We start from the raw sequence: 8,837 nt of genomic DNA, 5'->3' as shown, positions 1-8,837 counted from the left end.
CATTAGTGTCAGATTGTCTGGAATGAAAATGTTCTTTCAGTTGTCGTCAACACGTTGGTGAGCTTTAGAGGCGGTCATCTGTACAATAACTTTCCTTTAAATGCTTATTTCAACCCTGCAATTTCCTTTTGGATGTTTTCGATATATGATTGGATGCTTGCGTGGTTACATGCGTCCGATATTTTCTGTTCAATGGGTTCGTCAGGCAGCTGCAGGCCGCTAGAATGTCATTCTTGAGACTGACATTTTCTTGTTAAAGTGAAGTGATTTCATCAACTAGCTTTTAAATTTATCCTATTTATGTTTGGACGAATATCATTGCTTTAGTTCAGTTTTGATTTCTTTGAAAGTTAATGTAGCTAACAAAGAACTCAGTGCGTTTAAATCTGCAACAGCGAGTGTTTCCATACCTGTTAAGGAATTTGAAGCGGGTAGAGTGATCCGTAGTGAATGTGAGAGGATATTTTTCGAACGTACTTGCAGTGTGACTAGCATCAATTAAATCGTTACGGCTTTCTTACGGTGTATCATATACGAGTCAAGTTATTCGAAGGCATCTCTTTCGATGTCCTCAGTTAGTTGCAGTCTGTGTTTCTTTAAAGATGTTTGAGCCAAGAAGAAGTGCGTCTACAATGGCATAATAACGGGTAAGCAGGTAAAAAAGGTAAATATGCTTAAAGGTTACTACGATTAGGCAAAATCCAATAGATGATTGATTAAATATTCTTATTATACAGAACATAATAATCCAATATTTTGCTAATTTGTGAGCGCAATTCTTTAGCAGTGTTCTTTGGCATTCTGTGTATTCTATTGATTACATCCAATTTCACACACTTTCAATGCAAGTCGCCTTCTCTGCAATCTATTCTCTATTGAAGTTTCCAAAGACTTTCTTCGGAGGAAAATTGAGGACAATGAGGTATACACCGTGATCTGTTAATCATGGAATTATATCATTTTCAATACTATGTCAGTTCTCAGAGAAAATAATCAGTCCATGATGCATAACGATGGTGCTGAAATTGGACTTACATGTTCAATTGTAACTGTTTGACTTAACAACTGTATGTAAACCAAGGTTTTATTTAATGCGATACTTTAAAGTAACACACATGGCTGACCATTTAAATCAAGATAAAAAATTATAATAACTAATGCACTACCTTTCAAGATTGCCAGTCTTAATATTACTTTTCTTAAAATTATGTCAGATTTATTAAAAAGTTGTTTTAAAGATCGTGTGGTCACTCTATATTCTATATAAGATTTATACTCCTTTGTGATGAAAATGCATTGTCATCACAGTTTAAACAAGAAGACGGTTCAATTTGTGTTTGTTAACTTAAAACCATGTGACAATGGAAGGAAACACCTGAAGTATGAAAGTACTTACATTACATAGATTCAGAACAAACATCACATTTATTGGTTAGAATATCATATCATAAAAATGAATCACAACGTATGTGCCTAATTTAATGGGCAACGTACACTGCATTGTCTGGTTTTAATTGTGCATAATTGTAGCCACACTCACCTAATTTTATATTTTGCAAGCACTTGGATTAAGCATAACACTCTACGGTTGGTTGGCACTAGATAGGCACGTGCATGTTTATGCGAACCGCTAATTTATTATTTTTTTCACACTAGTCTTCATTCATACAGTCACATACTTTGAATGTTCATAAGCACAACTACGATAGCCGCTGGTATACTAGGAGAAATCTTGCCAAGGTTTTGTCTCCTGATTTCTATTGATTATACTAACAATCTGTGTTGAGAAAGTGGTGTTCGAATTGTTCACAGCATGTCTTTTTATTCTTCTGTTTATGAATAGTACAGTGCAATACAAGGTATTTGTTTTTGATTACAAAATAACGTGACAATGAAACGAAACTCCTCAAGTATGGAACTCTTTACAGTGTATAGATTCAGAATGTTATTATTCTGTTTATGAATAGTGCGATGCATGAACAGATTCACTGTTCCATGATACATTATTTAGGCCTATCATCATTGAGGCTTAGTTTAAGCTCCATTTTATTGAATGTCTGTTTAATACAACATGCATTCAAAATAAATCTTTAATGCATTCACTGTGTACATATTATGTTTATACAACACCACTACAAAATCCGTCACATTATCATTCTGATATAACATTGAATTTATTAAACCGCTAATTCGATCTATGGGCTGAAGCAAAAACAAATTCTGGGAAAGATCACTAAAACATAAACAAAGTTAATGGGTAGTGTACATAAAACATGATGTGCGTACATTATTTGTCTTGCATGCGCGTTTATTCTTCCACTCGATGACACGCAATTAAAGGTCTATGCCTTTAAATCTTTCAAAAGCGATGGCTTGTCGAATTCCAAAGGATGAGCATCCATTTCATTCACGTCAATAGGGGTAGTGCAGGAGAGAATAGATTTATCTTTCACCTGCAATTTGTAGTTTCTATTTTGTTTCATATCTATCGCAACATTATATAGTCAACCAAAATCATCAGAAACATCTAAAGTCACATTAAGCTACAATTTGGCTGTATGGTGGGTGTTCTCAAGCTCATACTCCAGCCAAAAACACATACAAAAACAAAGAACAATTGTATGCTTATGCGTCTTCTTTGGGCAACAAGATAATATTATAAGACCTTACCTTTATCAATGGTTTGTAATTTGGATGATGCAATTGCAGAACTGGTGTGATGGCTCTGTTGTAACAACATATTCAAGCCCAGCGCCGTGCCTCACTTAAATTAGCGCTGCTACAATGAATCACATTACAATGCATGAAGAGCGCATCACCTTGAAAAAGAAATTATACTTGTCGTTAAAGGTATATTGTATGTACTTGCGTCATAGAATAAAACCTTTCTTAATCGAATCAAAGTTATTGTGTCGATTTAATTCTTAAGAAACGGGTCGCACTAGCCTTACAAACATGATATAACGTGATAATTTGCCTTTAATATATCTGTGTGAGAGATATGAAAGGTACGCTATATTTTGAATGTAAATGCGTTATGATCATATATATGCACACACCTGCTTCCATCTCTCCAAAGACCAGCGGACAATGTTTCTTCATGTGCTCCACACGGTCTAGGTCAGTTTCAAATTGACCTCCTAGTTTGTTATGGTTTATGCGACCAGATAGGTGTGACCCAGGTAAAAACTGAATAAACAGATAAGTCACGACATAGTTTCAATTTATAAACAATATGAATGCAATGGGAATACTTTTAAGGTACAGATGGTTCGTATGGGAATGCTTTTAATGAACAGGGCGTGCGCATGGGGTTCGTGAAATATGTAGGAGCTTCTGTAGCATTTGAGTGCGTCTGGATAGTTCATCATTTATATGAATAGGGTACGGCTTTGCTATTATAATATATTTGCAGTCTGAATCACTCCTTACAACCAGTCGAAACATGTGTTATGACCATATACACCTATAATGCCAACAGCATATCCATATACAATGCATGCCACGTTAGTGAACTAAATTGAAAGCAATATCATTACACTAAACGCATTCTATCCCTTTCATGTAACCAAGCTAAATCGAAGGCAAAATATATTTACCCGTAAGCAAAGTCATCGAGAGTATTCATTATACAAAACACATACTGGCACTGACCTGAAACTTATCAAGCAATATCATGAAGGAGCAAGCCCAGTTGCCTACAATTTAACTAAGTTTCTGTTTATAAAAGCACAGTGGTCCAATTCCAAACACACTACAAAACAAAAGTCACAACGCTACAAGACAAAACTCATTATAAACCTTATTAATCAACTATTACGTATTTGGCGAGAAACGGGGACAATCGCGGTACCAATACCAGACAATTAAGGACAATATATGCCAAAACTCTCTCAATATCGACTAAACTCGGCCAATATCAACAAAACTCGGCGAATATGAATTTCCGTCTTTTGATTGGCTACAAATCTCGCCTAGCACAGGATTTGATAAATGGACCATTTTCATTGGCTGTCAAATTTCGCCTAATATGAGAAATATGCTGAAAATGATTTTAAAAGGTAGCCATTTTTCCGTATTTCCGACTGTTTCAAAACTTTGTGCTTCAAATAAACCTTTTTGGAATACTTGAACCAATACATACTTGAACCACTTTGCACTTTGAAATAACAGTTGTATTTAACCCGTTGGTGGATTTTACGACTATAATGATCTTTTACACCGCCAAAATGGACGACGAAGGTGAAACATTTGACGTTTCAGCAAATCAGCAAAGTCAAGTTAAGAAAAGAAAACACCATGAATGAATAAGGGATAAATACGGCTTCAATGATAGCTTAAGGTAAGTTAATAGAATGTTTTAACCAAAATGGTAATAGTTAATTAATAAAATACACTTATATCTCCTAAGTACACTAACCTGTAGGCATCCATTTTTTCCCCGCATTTATTCATGGGCATAAACACTGTTATCATGTTCGGAAAGAGGCATCCGTTTTGATATCAATACCTAGAACATAGATCAGTGCTAGGTGAAGATGAAACTATATGAATGATGATTAGTTTTTATGCCAATGGTTGTAAATACATTATGATTATAACTATCAAGCATCGATTCCAAACGTGTCAGGCCATTAATGTAAAAGATGAACCTCAACGATAATTACCAATAATCCTGGTGCCAAAGGACCTGTCCATCCTCTCCTGGTTTCTCTTCTATCAGTTTAGAATGGTAAAAGAAAACCTCTCCACCTAGCAAAGCTTCACACGTGCTGACCACTTTCTCGCACCTAGTAACCATCCCGATTACGTCGTTTGGGGGCTTTGTCCAAACATTTCCGTAAACTTTTCCATTTTTTCCGTCATCAACCTGTTATCAGGATAATCAAACACTTGATAGTTTTCAAAACTAATAGCCATATGCCTATATAAAAATATATATTCGAATTTTCAGATATAAGGCGGAATCGTGTATTTTCGCCAAGACTTTGCGTGAAAACGACCCAGGATTTCTTGTATTTGATATTGTGGGCAAATCCAAAACCTTGAACTGTAGTTCTAATTATAAATTGTTTAACAATAACTATTTTAAATCTTCCTACATACACCTTAAATTCCAATGACTAGCACAATGATCAAAGCGCATGTCAATAAATCTACTTATTAATCCACAATTTCGTAGTTACCCCTTCCATTGCCTGTTTGAATTCTGGAACGTCCATACTGGACACAATGTGGTTCACCTCGTCATTGCTTAGGAAATTCCTGGTGGAGAGGTCATTCAAATCATTTTAGAATATCATGGAATGTCCTTCAAAATGGGATACACTTACACTTATATTTCATTTCTTTCAAGCTGATGATGACTCTTATGTGGCTTAAATGTCAAAATTTGCACATAAACGTACATGCTTTTGCTAGTTTGAGGCAAGGCGATCGCATGGCGGGTTGAATCGCCAGTTTTACTTATTGCATTTGACCTTACCGATGTTAGTTTTTCAAACAAAAACCAATCACGACATTTTGTGTTTAATATATATGTTTTGTAACGTAGAATCCCTCCATTGGTGTTTCTTTTGCCCTGACCTTTTTAGTTAATATCTTTAATAGGCATTGTTTTTATAAAACTCCACCAGAACGCAATAAATGTGGTTCGGGGACATGGTACATACGCTTATGAGGCAATGCATCGGTCGGTCACATGTCTCAGCTCCAGACTGTCACTTTCAAAACAAATGAATAAGGCTGGATACAAAATAGCGCTACCGATACATAGTAACCGTTTGCAACGTGCCGGTCATTCGTGGCAGCGCAACAACGGCTGAGAACAAACCGTTCGCCAGTATTTAGAAATTCAACCAGGGGCCGTTTCAATAAAGATTTTTTTAGTTGTAACTTCAATTATCTGAAATATGTATAAACGTCACAAATGACAACACATCGAATTTTTATTTTCACACATGGCTAAAAAAAAGTTCAGCGAAGTCAGTATGTGTGGTATATTTCACCTCCTGAACACCGCAATCCAATATTTAAGTCGCGGCAACGCCACTTGTACAATATCACATTGTATGTCTATCAGTAAACTCCTGCAATCTTGATCTGAGTTGTTTTTTTCTATTTCACTTACCACAAGCATAAATTCCATAAACACCATTCATATGTTTTATTTTTTTTATCATGTACTAAATCCAACCAAAGATTAAACTCCACCCTTGATTGATACTATCATTACTACGACCTCAACCTTCTGAATAACATATCTCAGTCTCAATCTGAAAAATCGCAGACAGATAACACTTACTATGTAAATATCTAAAATTGGATTTACAATCAAAACACAATGGACAACAAACACCACACAATTTATGAATAAACTAGTTTTCTATATAGTATATATGCACTGTGTCGTTTGTGGAGTTTTGTGCTGTTGTTCCATGTTTCTTGTATGTGATATTTTGGTTTTTATGTTCTATGTCTTCGGCGTTTACCCTGTGCCATTAAACGGGGGTTATGTTTAAACCTTTGGCCACTGAGCTTGTTTCTGTAGTTTTCATATAACTATTGGAAACTTTGCAAAACAACCCTATACATCAGGCATCAATTTCGAAAACTATTATCTCATGTAATTACTCGACTGAGTACATTAAATAAATGCTGATTGTTCTTTAATAGAAAAGGGAAATATTTGTTGATTATCTTAAATTCTGATTTATTTTTTATTACTATTTAAGAAACCTTGTTTATGCATTAAACAATTGAGTACAACTTATTAACTTTTACTTATTACTCAAGTTTATTTCGCTCTCTAAAATTCGTTTTCATTAAGACATTTTCGAAAAATGATATCAACATTATTCATCGGAAGAATTATATCTATAAGGGTCAAACCATTTAAGATTTAAACCATGTAAGGCTCTAACAGTGTTCAATAAATTGAGTGAGTTATCGAGAAACACTTAAACATTGTGATAAAAAATGAGCTAAAAATAAGCTCATAATGGAACAAATCAATACAATCTCTAAACTATTTTAAGATATACAATAATTTAGACAGGTAAACTTACACTTCTAGACTGAGGTAGTAAGTAAACACTTACCTGACCATCATAACACCAGTCTTGTTAAACTGATCTTTTATGTCATCTGAAACCACGAACGGATGTTTAAAGGTGTATTCTGAAAGTTAAGACATTTTTCAATTGTGATGTTAATAAATTACATTTAAATGAACTTTGGTTTTTAAATCAAAACAATTAGTTTAGATAGATATCAAATATTCACAAAAAATGAAGAAAATAATACTTTAATACCGAATTCCATGATGTTCGTGTTTATTGTCTTTCAGTTTAGAGAAATCTTCGACCGTTGTGTTCACTGATGCTTCAGATCATTTTATAAATGACAGAACAATATAATGACGTTTATTTGAAGAAAAAAAGACCTGCATAAACAGAAATCTGTACGATGTCTAAACAGTCCTTATATTTTTAAAAAAACCTTTGCAAACTGATTAAGGTTAACATGCACAAATACAGTCGTGTGTGCACATGCGTAAGGGATACGAATATACTTAAAATATCTGTGAGGATAATTGAAAACAAGATGCAAAAATACCAAAACATATGTCAAGATAGCATGGTGTCCATGACTTGAATAACTGTAAGGATATTAAATATTAAATAAGATGCACCAATTTCAAAAAATCGGTCATGATATTATTGTTTAACTTATTCGTTTGCACATACTAATCTCGTGCGATTGTAAATTCGCCTATAATGGAAACGGCAAAAAGTCACATTAAGACCTCTACAAACAACATTGTTTATGGTATATTTAATAACAAAGGTTAATAACAAGGGTAAATAATTTGGGTACTGTTTTAAATGAACCCGACTTTAACTTAATTTATGTTTTTCGGTAGTACCGTCTTTCACATTTTAATAGATTGCAAAATCGCTATACACTTCAACTTCGACCTCTCTAGATGTAAATTCATAATAACAGCAAGTCGTTTTGATTTTGTTATGTTGTTTAATTTGATCTTTTTGATTTGTTTCCGATGATTGATTGCGAAATTGGACTGAAAATTCTATACCTTAAAATGCACAAGCAACGGGCGTATGGGTCTTAAAGTGACACTCTTATTCAAAATCAATACATAAACATGTTTAACAAACATCAATTTTGACTGATAAACCTTTAACTACTTACTAAATAATGCATTTATGGAAAATATCAATTACTGATAACAAGATTGTAACCGTTTTTTCTTAATAGCAGAAAACGCAAAAATATTAAATGATTGGTGAATGCTTAAAGATTTACTGTGGTCTACTTAAGTCTGATAAGGTAGAAATACCATGTTTTATGCTCATTTCTTTCAAATTAAACTTGGTATCATAAAAACCATTGGTTTCGACAATCATTCATCCTTTCTGGATATTAAAACAATATTATTAATTTTGGTAAATCTTATCTGGGAGTAAGAGTGCATCTTTAAAAATACTGGAGTGAATCTTATTACAATTGCTAAAACATAAACTTATTTCCGTATTAAGTGCTGAAACAAGCCTTTTCATATCAATGGAAGCAATCTGGTAACAGTTGGTTCTTGAACATGTTTTACATACACGTGGCGAGTAAATTCATTTGTTAATATGATTAATTAAGATTAAGTTGGGCCATACATCTGAATATATTGAGAGTTTTTTTTAAGTTGATATCTTTGATGGTTCAAAAGTTGTTACGAACAAAATGGACGGTCAGATGGAGAGACGGGTGGCATGACGAGTGATTACTTAAGTGCAAATGTTTTGTGGAGCCCTAGTTATCCT

The 8,837-nt window shown here is 33.9% G+C and overlaps 1 pseudogene; it reads right to left on the bottom strand.

Moving 5' to 3' along the window:
* Positions 1-2,342: 2,342 nt before the first annotated feature.
* On the bottom strand, positions 2,343-7,108 carry LOC128238030 (L-proline trans-4-hydroxylase-like; annotated as a pseudogene).
* Positions 7,109-8,837: the final 1,729 nt, after the last annotated feature.

This window comes from Mya arenaria, chromosome 6 (genome assembly GCF_026914265.1).
Source record: "Mya arenaria isolate MELC-2E11 chromosome 6, ASM2691426v1".
Lineage (NCBI taxonomy): Eukaryota > Metazoa > Mollusca > Bivalvia > Myida > Myidae > Mya > Mya arenaria.
Note: the sequence above shows the minus strand (reverse complement) of the source record. Positions and strands in the feature narration are given on the sequence as shown.